General features: G+C 38.8%; 1 protein-coding gene across 3 annotated transcripts in view; it reads left to right on the top strand.

The window, feature by feature from the left end:
* Window positions 1-3,843: 3,843 nt before the first annotated feature.
* LOC102229458 (neuroligin-3) overlaps window positions 3,844-19,388 on the top strand; it is a 175,601-nt gene continuing 160,056 nt past the window's right edge. For all 3 annotated transcript variants that reach the window (XM_023328763.1, XM_005795370.2, XM_005795372.2), the window contains exon 1: window positions 3,844-4,199. The gene's annotated coding sequence lies outside the window, so the exon portion shown is untranslated. The remainder of the gene's footprint in view (window positions 4,200-19,388) is intronic.

The following is a 19,388-nucleotide window of genomic DNA, read 5'->3' as shown; positions in this document are numbered from 1 at the left end:
AGCAAGAATGTTTTAGCCACATAAGAAGACACTCAAGTTGGTTAAAAGTGTGGCAATTAGACTAATCATGTTTTTATGTAGGGTGGTGCAATTAGGCTGTGGGCGAGCTTCAATCTGCCTACCAAATTAGTGTTCTTCTTTGCTTTGCTGCTCAAATTATCCACATTATTGTTAAGATATCGGGCTATTTTAAGACCAGAGCTACATTTTAAACGCTAGCCACAATCTCTCTCTCACACTGGTCAGGAAAGAAACAAAATGGATACAGTATTAATTGTTTTTCAGGAATTTATGTTCACAGCTTTGTCATCTTAAAAAATGTAAGCTCTTAGATTGTGGTTAATATCTTTCTCTTGGTGAATATGTTTTTATGGAAAAATATGACTAAATGGACAACAACTCCGCATGAGAATAGTTATTTTCTTTAACTCTGTGTCAAGTTTTAGACACTTGAACATTTCACAATTGTCTATGAAATGTAGCCCAAGAAATTCAGCTCTATAACTGTATTGAAAATAACAAGTAAAATAAATCATATCAAAGAGCAACTGTGAGCCAGCTCTTTTTATTTCCCCGCATCCCTGTCTGGTCAAGGCAATAAAGCAATTCGTACATTGAGTCTTAGCACAACAATACAATTTTCATCAAAGAACTGTATCACAGTTAAGTTAAACTTTCTAAATATCACAAATGTTCATTACAGTGATCTCTGCTGAGATCAAATCAAACTGTTAATCTGCATTAACAATATCAAAAGAAGGGAATATCTACTTATATAAATTTCTATTTATATATGGTGTCACTGAAATACTAATTCGACTAGATTTAAGATTCCAACTTTGATAATGTTTGTCTTTTCTTTCCGGTGTCAGTGGTGCGGTCACTTTCAGAAGACTCAATCATAGCTGCACAAGAAAACTCTTGTGCAAGCAAGAAAACTCCACTGTTAACACTGAGGACTTCTTTCTTCCAGTTTAAATGACTCTTTATTGATATACAGCACTGGTCATCAGGATGGCACTTGTCCTTTTCACTATTCTGCTGACTCTTGCATCCTGCTGACCTGTCGTATTTATTTGTCTCTTCCTTTTTGTATCCCTGTCTTGACTGTACCATTCTTGACAGGTTTGAGCTTTGCTGTCCAATATTTTGTTCTTTCATAGCCATCTGCCTTTTCCCTCCTTTATTCTTTCCAGTCTGTTGCCTTTGGTTACCTTCCCAGTCTAGAGCCAATTCTAATAACTTTCAAATTGATATTAACACTGCTGAGATGACATACACAGAAGCCTTTAAGAGGCCATTTGTGACATTTTTTTGTGATTGTGATCCTCTTACTGACTCCTTCTACATAAGACTACTCCCAGTTTTGAAGTACCTCCTCCAGTTGCCTCTGGGTAAGCATTCTTCTGTTTGTCACTGGGTTGATATCCCTTAAGAGAGTGGAAAAAAAAAATCCTTGCCCTTGTGATGACTGGACTTGTAAAGCTTAGTACGCACTTCATGTCGCAGTGGTGCAGCTCTCTAAGAGTAAGACCACCACAGATACCCCTTTCACTGCTACCATTTTCTGCTATTCATGTGTGTGTGTTTTTTTTTTCCCCCCAGCGTCTTGTCTAACAACAGCATGGCATAGCACCACGGCTGACATCAGTTTTTCTGCCTCTTTTATATGTATGATTGCTGTTTGATTTGAATGTCAAAAGCAAAACAGCCACTGTGGCGTCCACCGTTTGCTGTTCTATAATTACAGGATCTCTCCACACAGGCATGGCATAACCTGTTGTATGTGTGGGGGTTTTTTGTTCCAGAACACTAAATTGGCTTTATGTGAGTGGAACTAAGAATAAAATATTTGAAAAAGCTGCTGTAAAATACTGAACCTTTCTCTGTTTGAATCCATTTACAACAGGCCTGGTGATATCTATATTTTAATGGTTTTATTAGCTTAAAAGGTGCTCTGTTTGCATTCAAGCTGTTCAAAACTGCACTTAAGGATCAGCATTTTGTGTAAAATAGCATCCTGATAAATAGACTGAAGCTTAATAGACTAAGTACATGAAAAAAATGCTGTTTGTGTTATTTCAGCATTTTAATAAGACAGTCTAAAACACATGCCTGAGCTAATTTTTGTGCATCAGATAGATTAAAGCACATAAATAATTACAATAAATTAACGAGGCAGTATTTTCCAGGTACATTGTGCCATTTTATAGCACAATCAAGTAACTCTGTTGCCTTCAGATGTTATAAAAATGCAGTAAATATCAAACATTACATTAAAGACATTTGACTTCAATTGGCCTCTGTCTTTTCAAAAAAAACTCTTGCGCTTTTCTGTCTCTGCCTTCAGCATCACAATAATGTTTGTCCATTAAGCCGTTTACAACTGTTCTCATGGCTTTGGACTGAGAAGTAGTTTGTATAAGCTCAACAGATGTGCAGTTCCACCAGGTGTTTGCTAATTTCTGCTGCTGCTAGTCTGGAAGAGCTGAGTGGGGAAGACCCGGTCAATGTGTGCTCTGTGAGGTGAAAGGTCAGCTGGACACTGCAGCTCCAAGGAGGAGTAGGAGGCGCCTTGAAGGAGTGATCACCCCCAAATACCTGCGACAGGAATTTCAAGGATTTCTTAAACATAGGTTAAAGAATCAAAGCAGAAGTCTGTATACGTTTCTGATGAGGGAATAACATTATTTGGTTATCTAAATGCCAAAGGAATCAATTTTACATAATAAATTAGAAAATTTTATCAAAACAAACTAAGGAATAAACAAGCAATGCCATAATGATATATGACATACAGGACATATTTCGGTTTGAATAAAAACCAAAACACTTACTAGACCAGGATATAAAAATACAAACACAGCAAACTTGTAGCACAATCAGTGGTGTTTTTGAATTTAGCTAAATGGCTCACTGCTCAGGATGGCATTTTCACTTAATGAACTGAACAGCGCTGTTGTCCCGAGGCTGCATGGTTGTTTTATGGTCAAACTCTAGATACAGTTCCACCACAACTTTATTCCTGCACTGTCCAGTGTGTTCCTTACTTTTCATGATGGTGTCTGTTTTCTTACAAATCTCTGAAGCCTCGAGAGAAAAGCTGAATTTAAACTGAAATAGAAGTAAACACAGGAGACTCTATCTACTAATTAGGTGACTTCTGAAGACAGCTGGTTGACTGGGATGTTTTTAGGGGTAACAGTGTAAACCGGGCTGAAAAAAAGTGTGACGTGAATACACACGTCACACTTTTGACGGTCATATAATCAAAATAAAACGCTGAGGTTTGTGACTCTGAGGTGATAAAATGTGAAAAAGCTCTAAGGTTATTAATACCTTTGAAAGCCACTGTATTTCGGTTTGGAAAAGTTGTCGCTATCTCTTAAACGTTATTTATTATAGGGAGGTAAGATGAGGCACAACATTTATCGTTACACTTATTAGGATTCTGAGTCGCCCGCTCAGCAAGTAGGACTCTCTCCCTGTTCATTCATTAATTTTCTGTAGCCCAATAAAAACAAGCCTCCTTCCCGACCATAACTGTCATCTTTGTAAATACCCCATCAGAATTTAATCTTCATTTTAAACTTTGCTTCCGCTGAGGATTGGGTCATTCGCGGGAGACACTAAAGAGTGACCCTTTGGCGTAATAAAACAAGGTTGTATTTGACGAGTCGTCAAAGGAGACGGAGCAGATGGGTAGAGGATAGCTGGGTGGCATAAATCGTCCGCTCCTCTTCATGTATGATGCGAGTGCCCTTGGTTACCTAGTAACTCTCTTTCTCCGTCTCCAGTTGGCGCTCCCGCACACGTCCGCTCGGGAATGCGCGGCGCGATCCCGCGGTGCTCGCGTTGAGCCCGAGAAGAGTCAAGGCGAAAGCGTCAAAACGCACCAGGACTTGAAGGGGAGCTTCCCGCTGGAGTAAAACAACAACAGCAACAAAAATTAAAATAAAATAAAATAAGAACATTGCCTTAATGGCGTGGGAATCCATTAGCGTGAGAGCAGAGAGAGGACAATGATCGCTTCGCAGGAAGGTTATTCCCTAAAAACATAAGCTTTGTGCAGAATACAAGGATATTTGGAGTACACTGACGACAACTGCAAGTGAAGATCCCGAGACGGTCAAACATAGTCCCGGCTTTTATTTTTATTGTAAGAAAGACATGGGGAGATTTTCACCTCGGCATAGCAGGTGAGTCATTTTAAAGATACTTGGGGTTGTCTGTGTGCTGAGCTGGAGCGATTCAGGAGGATGCAGGGAAACTGGCACTCGCATTTAGATATATGACTTTCTATTTTTTCCCTCTATGAAACAGAAGAGTTGTATATCGTAACGCTACGTAGAACCTGCCCTGCAGCCAGAGCATACACACCGTCTATACGCTTGGATTTTTTTTTATTTTTCATTTTTTAGACTTTTTTTTTCATGTTCGAAACAAGAATTAGGATGCTGATGCATATTTTTGCCCAGATGTGCGTTTGTTGCTTCCGACGATTCACAGCGCGCTGTCAGCGTCGATGCGGTAAATTTAACGTTCTGTAGTATAAATGTGCAGGGCACTTGTTACTTAGGCATAAAGACATCTTGTGCGTGTGATGGAGCGATGACGCGCGGGCTTTCTGTCACTGCTCTGGCTGGAAGAAATAAAATAAAATAAACTAGAATAGACTTGAGGAATTTCAAACAAATGGATGAAATTATGACTTAGATTTCTGGGATTCAGTTTGGGTTCCTTGGATTCGCTTTCGACAACACTAGTCAGAAGTCTGGCACAATTTTAATTTTACGCATGGAAGTCCCGATTATATATATATATATATATATATATATATATATATATATATATATATATATATATATATATATATATATATATATATATATATATATATATATATATATGAAGTTTTTACATCTAATTGATTTGGGGGATGCTAAATATCCATCCCAAGTGGTCTAACTTGGAGTCACTTAGAGCTTTATAATGGATACATGTGATATTTGACCTGAAATCCAGTAATATTTCAGAACTTATCTCGTCTGTTTGGCCAACTAAACTAGTCATTTAACTTGTTCTGTTCTCATCTTTTTAGATTCTTCAAAATGCTTCACAAATTGCTCTGAAGAAGAGTCTATTAATCAATGCAGGCCTCATATGTGGGTAGGGGTGTGTGTGTGTGTGTGTGCCTGAAAGTGTGATATTCCTGGAGACATGATACGCGCTCAGAAATAAGTGGTCCGATTGTACTTGGTGGCAAAAAAGGAATAATTAACTGAGAGTTGAATTCCGAAGAGGGAAGAAGAGGAAGTGAAAAATGTCATACAAGAGTTGTCATGGTGATAAGTTGAATAAGCAAAGTGTCCCTGAAGCCTGAGCATTTAGGAAATAATCCAGCCTTTTATTCGCCTTGCACGAGGCTCTCTTGATGAAAGAAGCTCTTAATTGGGGATAACACACACACACATATGGAATTCCTGGATCCTCTTGCATATATTTAGAAGCCAGTGCTGGATTTTGCATGAGGACTCTTTTTTTGTTGTTGTTTGCAAGCAAAATGTGTTCATTTATATTGTATGCTTCTCCACCATATCATGTGAGGGATTATGTATGCTGCTGCTGTAGCTGCTTGTTAATTCTCTCTCTCTCTTTTTTTTTGCCCCTCTGTATTTGTATTCCATCCCTGCTGTTTCAAGTTCCCCTGCTGTTTTAATATCCACTTTTCACTCTTTTTGTGATTTTTATTTATTTATCTTTTGCTCTTGGATGTACTTGAGCTGTGGAACAATCACGGGCCGCTTAATTTACAACGAAAAACTGAGCTTTCAGTCCGAGCTGTGGGAGAGTAATTACAGGGAGCGCAGCTTACCGAACGTGTTCATTTGCTGTAGCCAGATTACACCGGAAAGGCCGGGGCCATCGTGATGTGGTCAGTGCGTGGTCACAGGCAGGCGTTAACACACTCCTCCTGGAGACACAGACATTCATGTCAAAGTGAGGCATAGAGTCTGCTGTTTACCCATGTGAGTCTCTCGGCTGCTCAAGAAAAGCTCCTTGAGACTCTTTGTCTGCTGCAAAGGTCAGCAAGGCTTCTTCCTGACCTCAAGGGAATACACCTGGGCACGCCTTGGCTCGACTTAACATGGATGAGCGCCACTCACTGGTTTTTGGCCAGAGAGGCCCCTTGTTCTCTGCCTTTACTTTCTCTTTCAGCATGCACACGTTATTGCGCTCAAATCCAGAAACGGGCTGAGGTGCGCAAGCTTGTGTCATCCTGCGTACATGCAGAGGACCACCGGTGCACATATGAGAGCAACTGCACAGATTATTTGTGTTTTCTAATATTCTTTATTGTGCTAGATGCGTTGCCTTGAAGAAGCAGGAGTATGAGATGAATAATTTCCCAAACGGTTTTCTCTGACCTTCTGAAAGTATGTCTAATCACAACCTATTCCTGTAGCTGCAGAGGTTGTCATAGCACTGTTTTCATGATTAACTTTAAAAAAGTAAAGGAGCAGTGAGTGAGCGTTGGCCAGGTACAAGGATCAAGGTAAACTGAAGGTTTGAAAAGTTCCTCAGTCCTTCATATAATTTCTGTGGTTTACAGTGCATTCCAGATTAAGTTTTTTTCTGTGCATCACCAAAGGGTCCACCAGGACTCCCCATGAGATTTGATACAGACCAAATTATTGCGTCTATACAGACAGACACAACACTTCTCCCATTCAAAGGAGTTTGGAAAAATGATCTGTTTTCCACATTTGTAAAATGTGTGTCTCAGGGGACATGACACATGCATTGCATTGACATCCTTGACAGAAATTAGCTCATTTTTTCCCATTAGTTTTTTTTCTCTTCTCTTTTGATGTACAACTCAACATATAATCGCCCCGTGTGAGGCTGGAGAGGAATTAATCTCAGTATCTGAGTTGACATAGGGCACATGCTTGTCGGTAAGGTCTAAGCCAAGGCATGTTAAGATCTTAATACAGTGTTGCCCCATCCCAACATATTGCTGCACACTCCTGGTCAGCTAGATGAATGAGAGCAAGTGTTTTTCTCATGCTTACAGAAAATAACAATACGACTGCAGAAATATTTCCGTTTATGAACAAAATGGATATTCATTTTGTAGACCAAAGGAGCCCCGCCCATCAGCCTTATGAAAGGAAAGATTGGGGGCTTCTTAAAAATTCTAATTCTCTCTGTAACACTTAATTTGTTATGTATATTTTTGTATCATATATCATATCAAACTGCACAATGACCCACATATCACTGTAAAAAACAGTATATTTTAATTTTGCTTATACAGGTTTTAAACATCAAATTGGGTTCTTTTAAATGGTTGCGAAACCAGAGATCTATTAAGAAGAGAAAATCTGCCTTTCACATTAGCAATTAAAATTGAGGTGACTCAGAGCTCTCTTGGATATCTATTAATATCGCTACACCATAACTGTAGAAGAGGGACCTCTGACAACAGAAAACACAAGCAGCAAAATCTTGATTCCCATTATTGCTGCAGAGATATTGAGTTACCTCACCCATATCTAAGGTGAGTCATGATGACATAGTTACTGGGATTTCTGGTAATAGTGAAAATCAGAATTGTTTGGTTCAATACGGGGATTTAAAGCATTTCACCAGATTACTCCCCTGAAAACAGCACTATTTTTCCCCAAGCCTTCCTCTTTGCCATCCTCTTTTCAGCTTTAACTGGTTTTATCTCTATTTGCCATCGTTGAACTCTCACAACCTGGCAGTAAATGCATTGGGCTTTCGGAGAGGGACACATTTGTAGGCACCACTGGTAAAAATCCTGACAATATATTATTCTTTTATTGAAGAAGCACAATCCTGTACAGATCTAGTGAAGAAAAAGTCCATCTTAATAAATGTCAAGAGAAAACGTTTTTTAAAAATTAAATCATGAGTGTCAATTAACACTTCTGGGAATATTTTGTACAACTCCTTTTTGCACCGAGGGCCTAGTCCTCTAAGAAATTTATAAAGGTTGAAGCATGCAAAGAGAATGATCTCAGTTTTTGCACAATCTGTTTTGATCATTCAGAATAATCTTGTTCTCTTTTGTCTTCAGCTTATTTCGCAGTTTTTCTATATGACTGAGGTCTGGGAACTGAGAGGGTCGGGAATAATGATTGATTTTGTGTCTGGTGAACCGTTTGTATGTTGATTAGCCCAAATGTTTTGGAGTATTATAGTTTTCTGACAGAAGGCAGTGGATTTCCATTTAAAATATTTTGTTTATTGTGTTTTTTGAAAGAGCTTGCAATAACCTTTTCTTTTAGCTTTATATGGTTTTAGGAAGCAAAACAGACCCGCAGCGTCACAGATTCTCTTCAAATCTTTACCAGTGGGTGTGAACTGCTTTTCTTGATGTTTCTCATTTGTTTTATACTACCTGGAGTGTTTGTTGTCAAAAAGCTGAATGGAAATTTATTTCCACAGTTCCAGTTAAAGCTGTAGTAGAGTTTAGCAAATTCAACACATTTAGATTTTGCTATACGAAGAGCGAATGATTTTTCTTGGCATCACTAAAAAACATTTCATAGGCATGCAGATAGTTTTTGTTGGTCTTCTTGGAGATTTGGTGACCCTCCCCTCATCTGGCTCAACGTGTGTGTTGGGAAAATAAATTTGGATCATTGTACACCCCAGTGGCCTTTGACTAGAAATCTAAGCTTTGGTGTGATCTCAAGGAAACAAAAGATTCATAGTTGGACATCTCTCCACCCTCTGATCAGCTTTAAAAAAACATTTAAAAAAAAAAGTTTTTTACATAAAAAAAAGAAAAGTAAAATAATACATTTAAAATGCTTCAAGTTAATTTATCTTCAGTAGATTCTTTGAGCAACCAATATTTGTGCTACTGACCTTATTTCTTAACGTCTGATTTTTACCCTCTCAATAAATTTACTCAAGTATGCACTTTCTACATTTTTCAGTCTGAGATTAAGCCTCTGACAATAAATGTGTGTGCATCTGTACCACGCGTTTTTCAATACTTTGGTCATGCAGATTCATAATGATTAAAAGGCAAAGTTGCAAGTGAAAATTTAATTAAACTTAATGCACACTCAAGCTGAACACCTCACTTGTCCTTCACAAGACGTGGCTGTGCCATGACTAATGCGGGAGGATCAACTTGTCTCTTCATATTTGCTCGTGAAGATGTGCCTCTGTCATCATCGAATCACACCTATTGTGACAAAATTTCTTGAAAAACACTGAGGAACTCCTCTCTGGTGCCATTATTAATAATGTATCAGACATAATTGTTTAAACTGTTGAAAAGATGGAGGGATCTTTGTGTGACTAACAAAGTGATTTTGGCCTCAGGCACAAAGAAATGCCTCAAGCCCGCTGCACATAACATATTTAACAGCGATATTACATTGTTCATGGCCCAAAAACATCTCCCCTGACTAACAGGTTTGTCTGCCAAAGACCAATGTCTGCTTAGTAAACAAGATTCTTTTGGACATCGCCTTTCTAACTACAAAGCAGATGTCACACAGTATGTCTCCGCTCAGTGTCTGCCAGAAGTTATCCACTTATTAATTATTTATTAATTAGGCTATTTACACTCAATAACACACAGCCGGAGCACGCTGGGTTCAAATCAGAGATTTAGCCAGACACGCAGCCGCAGTGAGGGGCTACTTTTGATAGCACTACTTTAGAGAAAAAAAATGACTTGAAAATAAATCACACAGAGAAAAACATCAACAGCACTGGGAGGAAGGCGGTTCACGAAACCACAGACTCTCTGAGGCAAAGCTGTACTTTAGGCTTACATATGCTTAGTTTGTGATAAAGCCGAGCTCATTCATTCATGTCATCCTCAGAACAAAGAAAAGACCATTTCCTCTGGTTCAAGAATCAATTCACTGAGGCAATGTGTGCATGTTTGTTTATGTTTGCCCTGCTTTACTTAAAGAAATGGTTGCACTTTGGTGTTGCTGTGACTGTGTGCTTATGAGAGACTTAAGGCTACCAGGACCTGGGCTTTAAACGCTGCTGGTTTGTTTTGGATTTATTCAAAGTGCCTTAAAGCATCAGTGATGCAATTGTGAGGGGCTGAATTATGTACAGACAACAAAGTCCTCATGGGTTGGTAGGTTGCCTTCATTCACCTTTTTGTTTCACCGGTGCTTAAGGTTTAGTTTGGTTTAAACATATTTAGGGGCGATGGACGTAGGATTTTATCCTGTAACCAGTGGGTTGCCAGTTGGAACCCCCACTCTGTGCATCTCAGTCATTGTGTCCTTAGGGCGAGACACTTCACCCACTTGCTTGCTTTTGGTGGTCAGAGGGCCTGGTGGCATTGATGGCATGGCAGCGTCGCCTTCTGCCAGTCTGCCCCAGGGCAGCTGTAGCTACAATGTAGCTAATCACATTAGAGTGTGTGTGTTAATGGGTGAATTACTGAATATAGTCTACAATGCTCTGGATTCCTCTGGATTTGGTAAAGTACTCTACAAGTAGAGGTCATTTAGCATACTTAACCATTGTGATTCGGTTGAAAATACATGAATTTACCACAATACTCTGCTACATTTAAAAGGTAATATTATGTTTATCTTTGTTTTGATTTAAGGACAAAGGTTCCTGACAAAATGCAATATGACGTAGGAGGAATGAGATAGAGCTTAAAAAAATAGCTTTACAAAACAAACAACAACCTAAAACAAGAATTTATAGTTCACCCAGAAATTCCAGCCAGAAATGTGTGGTTAACAACAAAGCATCAAAGAGACAGTAGGCGAATAAACCCCCCAACAAAAAACAACTTGTTCAGTGTTAACATCTTAATTATTTTTCATGTTTACTCAACAACAAAACTATATTACCTTCAGTTAAAGTATATGTTTACTCTATAATCATATAGCGTATACATATGAGCAAACAACTCATATTTGTTCCATTTAAATATTATCTAATCATATTGTTCATTTATAAAAATTTCAACAGTTCAGTGGCAAAATACCCTGTTCTTAATATAACCAGCAATAAATAGTGATAACAACACAGCAAACCGCATTGCAGTTTGTTTAATTCTTTTTTAGAAAGTTGGACTTTCTCCCAGTCATTTAGAAATAAAATTTTGAACAGAAAGTTGGTCAGATTGTGGAGAAAAATTCCATCTTAATAAGTGGATTTGTGTTTCTCATAAGTGTGATTTTATCCCACACTGCTTTTTAGATGTCGCTCTGACATTCACAGCTGTCTATTGCTTTACTCAGCGACTGGTGTTTTTTGTCCACGCAGTAGTTTCTGAAGGACACTCTCTTCTCCAATATAGAGCAAACAAGGTTTCAGAAAGCTACATTAACGTTCTAATTAAATCAGTTCATTTCTCTAATATCTGACTCAGCTTATTCATCAACAAACCTTCCATAAATTCATCCTCCATCTGCTGAAGATCTTCTCGGTGAGGGTGTATAAATTTCTCCTTCCTTCTTAAATTTTATCACTTTGCTTTAATCACCGTTTTAAAGGACCAACATTTCCTTCAGACTGCTGTGAGTGTGGCTGTGTGAGGGAGATCCAAGTCTTGGCTCAGTGGGTCATTCCACACATGCAGACTGCAAACTGCAGCGATCAATACAGTCTCTTTCTGTCACTGTACTTTTATAGTAAATGTCCCTGTAAGGGTTGGGAAACTCTTAGCTTGTCAGGGAATAGGCACACAGTCTAACCAAATTCTTTCACTTGTGTTTCATTCCAAACCCTATACCTACGTTTCACAAGACTGGTGAAATCTTTTTTTGTGTTCGGATGCTTTCTGTAATAAGCATTTTTAACAACTTTAAAAATAAGGAAAACTGTTTCCTTTATAGATTTTTTTTACTTTGGTGCTCTGGAGTGCTTAGTTTAATGTATTGCAATTTGTTAGATATTGATTTATAATTTCCCTCAAGGGAGGGGGAGGTGTAAGTGTATGAGTAACAATTTTATATTTGGCATTCGTTAAACAAGGAGCAGAGAAAGAAATACAAAAATTGCCTTATTTAGAGAAAATTGTGGTTATTCCACCAGGAGTTATTACTCTGAGGCCACAAGAAAGGGGAAAATTGTGCCGAATCAATGGAGAAAAATTGTCAAAATTTTTATCCTCCTTTTTTTTTTCTTTTGAAAGGACAGTTGACAGTGGGCCCATTATTATCAGCTATTATGCCAGAGAGTAAACTGTTGATCCTTAAAAGGAATGCTGTGGTGCAGCTGACCTAAAAACCTAAAAATTTAACACAAGGTTACAAACACAAACAAGATCTGACAGATTTCACTTAAATAAATGAGCCTTAAAAACATCCACATGAGACTTGCCTGCTTATTTAACCCTTACATTTTTTGTCAACTAATATTAGAGTCAAATCTGTTATTGAACAACTTTAGCAGTTCACCCTTTCTAAAGAAACAGAGCTAGGTGAAGCTCTGCATGTTTGTTTTCAAAAATTACTTGTTAATCCGGATGATTCAAATTGCTTTTTTTTTTTTTTGTTTTACTTAATCCACTCTGAAAGGTGACAGGGAGTCAACAGTTTTTAATTCCAGGCATGAGCGTTAGTAGCCAGGTGAGGCTAATGTGGCACAGTTTGCCTTCCTCTTGTCATATTCCCTCCGGCTTCTTATCCCTCTAAGCGATCGCAAAGACTCTCTCTCTGCTCATTTTCTTAACATGGAGTGATTATTGTGTGGGTCTGGCAGGACACGGAGACAAGGGGCCGTCTAATTCATGGGGTAAATTAGTGCAGATAAGGCCTGAGTCAGTACCTTCAGCCTACCATAGATCCCCTGGGGCAGACTCTTAAGGAGCTTAGTAAAAGCCTGTCGTATGAAGACATGACATGGAGCTGGCTAAATGGGCTACGTTGGAGTGTTTTCCATCAGCCTAATATTTATATATGGGTCACTGTCGTTCAGGCTTTAATCCCATTTCATTTATTCAGTCTTGATTTTTAAGTCAGAGTTTTGGGAAAATACAACAGTGTGAGTAATAAAGGTGGAAGAGGGTCTGTTTGTAAGACGCTAATGTAGCCATGCATTAACTGACACAACACTGAGGGCCCGCTTATAAGGCTACATTCTGCAAAAATATGAATCTGTGCCATCTGGTCAATACTGAGTTCTGGTTTATCCCATAACAGAAGAACAAGGAAGCACTCCTCTAGTCACTGGGTCACATTCACTGGGGAAACAATTAAAAGCTTCTCCACACTGCCACAGCTTTCTTCCTTTTCTCTTTTCTCCTTCTTTTTCAATTTCACCCATTTGCCTTAATTTTTCTCTTGGGTCCGGCTTGCATGTCTGTTCTGCTGTTGAGAAATCACAGACACTGGCCTCTAAGTCTCTCCCAGCCGGAACGACAAAAGGCCATGTCAGGTCCTCGTGATGGATGTGGGGCCATGCAAAGTGGAAGGCAAAATGACGGATAGGACACCAGACTTGCAGGCGTGTGTTCGTCGCATAATGCTGACAGATTACAGATTTAAATATTTTAGATCTCACAGAGCACATGCTGCTGGTGATGGAGAGAGTGGAATGACGGCGGTAATGCCACAGATTAATAGAGATCCTTCCTTTTTCTCCCATGCGTACATTTATTACCGCATACAGAAACTTTTTTTCTGATGCAGCTAGTTGGCCAGCAGATAACCCTTCTGTCTTTCTTCTTTCTTCGGCTTTTACTTATTTAGATAACAAAAATCAGTTATTTTAGGGATTTCTTTTACTTTGTAAACTAAATCTGTGTTAAATTTATTCTCAAGGTAACTTGTAAATAATGCAAAGAAACTTTTACTTTAAGCTAACTGGCTGGATGTTAAATAAACAAAACTATTTTTGGCATTAAGGTATTATGAAGCCTAACTACAACACTGAAGCACTGCAAACATTGCCTTTGTGACATATTGGTGAAACCTAAATAATATAAACAAAGGGCATGTTTTCTGTAGGCTACCCAACTCCTTGACATGAAGGGAAGAAGTTCATATTAAAACACATTTGTTTTTATTTTGGTTTTTTGAGGAAAAACAGTTCTAATGCAACTTGAATGAAGAGATCACAATTGCTCTCTGTCTTAAAATGCTTTGCACTGAGTCTATCACCCAACACAATGGCCACTCATTTACTGCATCTCTCCCATACTAAATACCAGTACAGCTCCTGGCAGCACTGTCTCCTGACTTGCAATTAAGAAATGGCCTGAGACTTTCTTCTGTCTGGATTTAAAATCTTGCTGAAAGAGCCTCAGCTTTATAGCGCCCACCTTCACCTTGCACAGTTTATTTATTTATTTTCTATTTCCAACTATGCGCAAACCTTCCTGTTACAGCTGGAAGACAGAATCTTCCTGAACTTGAAAATTGGACATGTTATGCTAGCATTTAGCATTCGTCAACAACTCATAGGCAGAAGTAAGAGCTTTGCACAACACAAATAATCACCGAGCATGAACACAGTGCTCTTAATTGCTCGTAATTTAACAAAGCTTTGAGGCAAATAATTTACCTCAAGAAATTTTAGTAATCATTCGAAGAATCGTTACAGCCGTAGAGTCTGCTATGCAATTTTATAATATGAAGTTTATGTCTGAGGTAAATTTTGTAGAGTAGAAATAATAAAAAACCTAACTTAGGGTTTAATATTATTAATTTTGTTTTTAAAATTAATAAATTTTAATTTATTAAAATTTAATTTATTTATTAAAATCTAATGACAGTAACATTAGATTACTGTCACAATCTAATGTTTGTGACAATAAAACAAAATCCCACCTCAGGTCATTATGTTCCCTAAATTTCTGACTAAATCTGGAGGAATGTCCTTAATATCTGAACATGAACTTGTGACTGTCTTTCCACCCACTTACAGGAGACTCTGAGTTGCCTCTAAGTTCAATATGAATGCGATTAAATGTCTCAGCAGCCTTTGTGTCTTCTTCTTTTTATAAGGTCACTGTTGTGGCTTCAGCTCAGAGACTGGAACTGTGTCTTGTGACCAGAGGTGGTTGGTTTCCCTGCCCGGCAGGAAAAAATGTGAGTGTCTGAGAAATGGTGGGGCATTATGAACACTGAACAGCTGAAGTGCTCCAGAGCAAGGCACCCTTTTCTTACTCACCCCACAGCTATAGTTACAACACCCTGGAGAGCATCAGATAAGGCTTTTTATTCTCTGTCTGCATGCGCTCTTTGTCTTGTTCTCTGTGTGTTCACAGCTTGTAGAGGGAGTAGATGAGGTTCCCGCTTGTGTTAAAGAATGCTTGTAAAACGTTATTCTTTTTTAAACCAAAAGCTGTGTGCAGTTAATGAGTAACATATAAATCAAAACCTACTCAGAGGAACACAATTTTGAAATTTTTCAAAGTCGAAGACTTTCCTTTACAACATTGTAAACCCTCTCTTCCTAATAGGGCTATCTTCGATTTATTTTGGAGCTTAAACGTAGACCTGCTCCTGACTGTTAGTTATTTATATCTCTTGCCATCTTGGCAAAGCCTCCTGATAGACTTGGAGAAGAGAGAAATTACTTTATCAAGCTCAGGGCCCATCTGTGCCCATATTCTTACCAAAAGGAGCCATTTCAAACCATTATAGCTTTCTTCCAGTGATACCATCATCATCCTACATCTTTTTCTGAGAACAGGCTCTAGGAAATTGATTTGATATTTATCTGACAACACCACCAAGGGAGAAAATTTGTTTTTTTTTCTTAGGTGTAGCAATTCAGTTTAAATGACAGGACACATCCTTTTTGCATGAACCCTGATTGATTATTCAAATCTGATTGAAATCTGATGAGAAAATAAGATGTGAAATTGGGAAAGAAGAGATGGCACATTTGACTTAATGTGTTCTCTTTGATTTGCTGCTGCTCATTACAATGACACAGATCAAGACTCACCTGAAAATCTGGGTCATTACAGAAATAGCCTTTTGACTTACTCTCCGAAGATGGCAGCACTTGATGAAGTGGTCGCTCTAGGTCATTATGACAGCGGTTTTGAGTTGAAAAGTAAGGTTGAAGGGAGGAGCTCTGGGTTAGGCTTTCATTTTTTAAAATCATTATTTAATTGAACTATCGATGCGGGGGAACATAGAGGCCTAAAGAAGTCCTTTAGGCGCTTTTCTGATCCTTTAAGCAGATGAGATTTGTCTGGTTTTGCTAAAATGACACAAATTATATGTCCCAAAAGCTTTTAATCACACATTATCTGCATAAAGCTGTGACTGTTTAGGGCGCTTTTCAAACCCACTAAGTTTTTGTGGGCTAAAAGATATTAGTGGGAAACTTAAACATAGGTTTATAAGAACATTTTAGTGTGTCAAACTTTGAGTGCCTCACAAGCATGTTTATAATCTTTCTACATTTCACACTTTGTCATATTATAATCACAGGCCAACACTGCACATCAGACTGAACACCTCGTCACCACAGTGAAGCTGTAATTTGGTAGCATCATGCTGCTCACAACAATGGATCGAACTGATAAAAGACAATGCTGGAAGAATATCTGCTAATGCAGAAGATTTGACTGGGACAAAGATCCAACTTTAACCCTCTGATGCGTAACTGGGTTCTTTTTGACCCGGTGAGGTGATCTTTTTGCAATATCTTTGTAATGAAAAGTTTTCATCACTTCATATTCCAGGTATTCCTCAAAAAATATGTTACTGATATCATGCTATTCAAATTTTTAATTTACCTTTTATACATTTTAAGAAATATCATGTTTTATGTTACTACCCCATTCTTCCGTGAATGAGTCCAAAATGACCCGCATTCATTTCCTATGGAATTTAGTGGGAATCTTTGTTTCTTACCAACTGTGTCTGTCAGGAACAAATTTGTTTGTGAACCATATACACTGAGTTCTAAGTGTTACCCCTGAATAATAATATTTTACAAAGCAAGGACTCTTACATATAAGTGTTATCTTTATTTTTTACCTCACAAATGTGTGTGTGTGTGTGTGTGTGTGTGTGTGTGTGTGTGTGTGTGTGTGTGTGTGTGTGTGTGTGTGTGCGTGTGTGTGTGTGTGTGTGTCAATCATGAGTAATGTGACAGGGCTATTGTCACAAATCAACATATTAGCCTTCTTTGAAGTTAGCTAACACTGGTTATCTAACCAACTAGCTAACATTACCGCCTATACTTTATTGTGCATGTGTATTATTTGTGTGTGTGTGTGTCTCTTTGTATGTCTGACACCTGGATGGGAAAACCAAAAGACAAAATGTGTTGAATGTCATGCAGAATCTGTTGATCAATGTGTTCAAGGTTCTTTCTTTTATCATTTCAATAAATAAAATAAATATTCATAGCTATATAAATAAATGAATAAATGTAAATGAGCCGGAAAAGAATAGAGTTCCTTCTCCGGGTAGGAGTGGATGTCCTGCCCCAAGTGGAGGATTTAAGTATCTCGGGATCTTGTTCATGAATGAGGGATAAATGGAGCGGGAGAGCGACAGACGGATTGACACACCATCTGCAATGAAGCGCTGTGTCAGTCTGTCGTGGTGAAGAGAGAGCTGAGCCAAAAGGTGAAGCTCTTGATTTACCGGTCGATGTACGTTCCTACCCTCATCTATGGTCATGAGCTTTGGATCATGTCCGAAGGAACGAGGTGACGGATACAAGTGGCCAAAATTAGTTTTCCTCGTAGGGTGTCTGGGCTCTCCCTTAGAGATAGGATATCTGAGAAGCTCAGATATCCAGGAGGGACTCAGAGTAGAGCCGCTGCCCCTTCATGTCGAGAGCATGCAGGACGCCTCCCCAGTTGAGATGTTCTGTGCACGTCCCACCGGGAGGAAGACCCAGGACACCCAGGAGGCACTATGTTTCTCGGCTGGCCTGGGAATGCCTTGGGGTTCCCCCGGAGGAGCTGGAACAAGTGGCTGGGGAGAGAAAAGTCTCCCTACTTAGGCTGTTACCCATGCGACCTGACCTCGGATAAACGGATGGATGGATGGATGGATGGATGGATGGATGGATGGATGGATGGATGGATGGATGGATGGATGGATGGATGGATGGATGGATGGATGGATGGGTGGATGGATGGGTGGATGAATGGATGGATGCACACACATACATACACTCACATGCGTGATACACATAGCATAATAGAATACAGACAGTAACGTAAACTAGCTTAGTTAACTAACTAGTTTCAAGAAACGTGCTCTTTCACACTACACCCACCCCATGCCCACACAGACACACACACTCCCACACATAATGGATGTTGGCATTGTCCATTATTGACATTTCATCATTGCTGTTGTAAAATTGCTGTTGTCATTTTGTTTTAAAATGTTCTACAAATTGTCACAAATGTTCTACAAATTGTTCTAAAAATGTTTAAAAAAGTTACAAATTAAAATATTTCAAACAAAATCAAAAGGTTGCCGACTCCGGGTTTAGACAATAACATCTTTTGTTGGTGTTAGATGACAAATTGTAGAATTGCTTAGGTGGTATGAGTACTTGTTCAAGGCACTGTGTGTCGACAGTGTTAACAGAAAACTAGATTTAAAAGAGTAGACTCCAGAGTTGTAGGTTTTGTTGTGGTCCCGTCTCCCCAGGCCTCTTCTGTGAATCTCAACACTATTTAAGTACAGGTGTTGAATGACATAATAGTGGTGGGCAGTTCCGTTCCTGGAGTGAGGGAGCGAATTGATACTGTTGGATAGAAATGGTTCACTGAGAGCAGCCGAAGTGAAGAGGGGATCATCAAAGATAAGAGGAAAGACAGAAGGAAGAGATGAGATTGAAAAGATACAAGAGGAAAATGGACGGGGTGGAGAATGGTAAGCACGGTTAAGTCCTTTGACAAGTGAGCTCTGAGCTACAGAAAGCCATTCAGACCAAAAAAAATCTGCCAAGTTTGTTTTATTCATGGTATGGACAGCCACAGCTTTACTATATAGTTTTAAAGCCAACACACAAAATGTAAGTAGAATACAAAAGCTTCCGATCTTTGCCTTCACCCCCGCTCCCCTGTTATGTGATGTTTCATTGAGGCAGAGCTCCGTGTCATGTTGAAGATTATTAAATGATTCAACATTTTCTGACAGCCCAGAATTTGCTGGCATTCTCATCTCTTATTCTCTTTAATCACATCCTCTTTGAATCCAAACCTGTTTCACTCAATTTTGCCGTGAACCTAAAAAATCCCAGACAAACCCTTGACTCCAAAGGAAACAGTGACAATCAGCATTTATTGTCAAAGCTTTTTGGTTTCCTGGCACCTAATAATATGTTCAGTAATGGGATGTTGAATGGAGTTATTTGCTGCTGCTGTTCAAGAATAACAATCCACCGGGATATTGAATTTATCTCTTTGAGCC

This window comes from Xiphophorus maculatus, chromosome 23, assembly GCF_002775205.1.
Source record: "Xiphophorus maculatus strain JP 163 A chromosome 23, X_maculatus-5.0-male, whole genome shotgun sequence".
NCBI classification, from domain to species: domain Eukaryota; kingdom Metazoa; phylum Chordata; class Actinopteri; order Cyprinodontiformes; family Poeciliidae; genus Xiphophorus; species Xiphophorus maculatus.
Note: the sequence above shows the minus strand (reverse complement) of the source record. Positions and strands in the feature narration are given on the sequence as shown.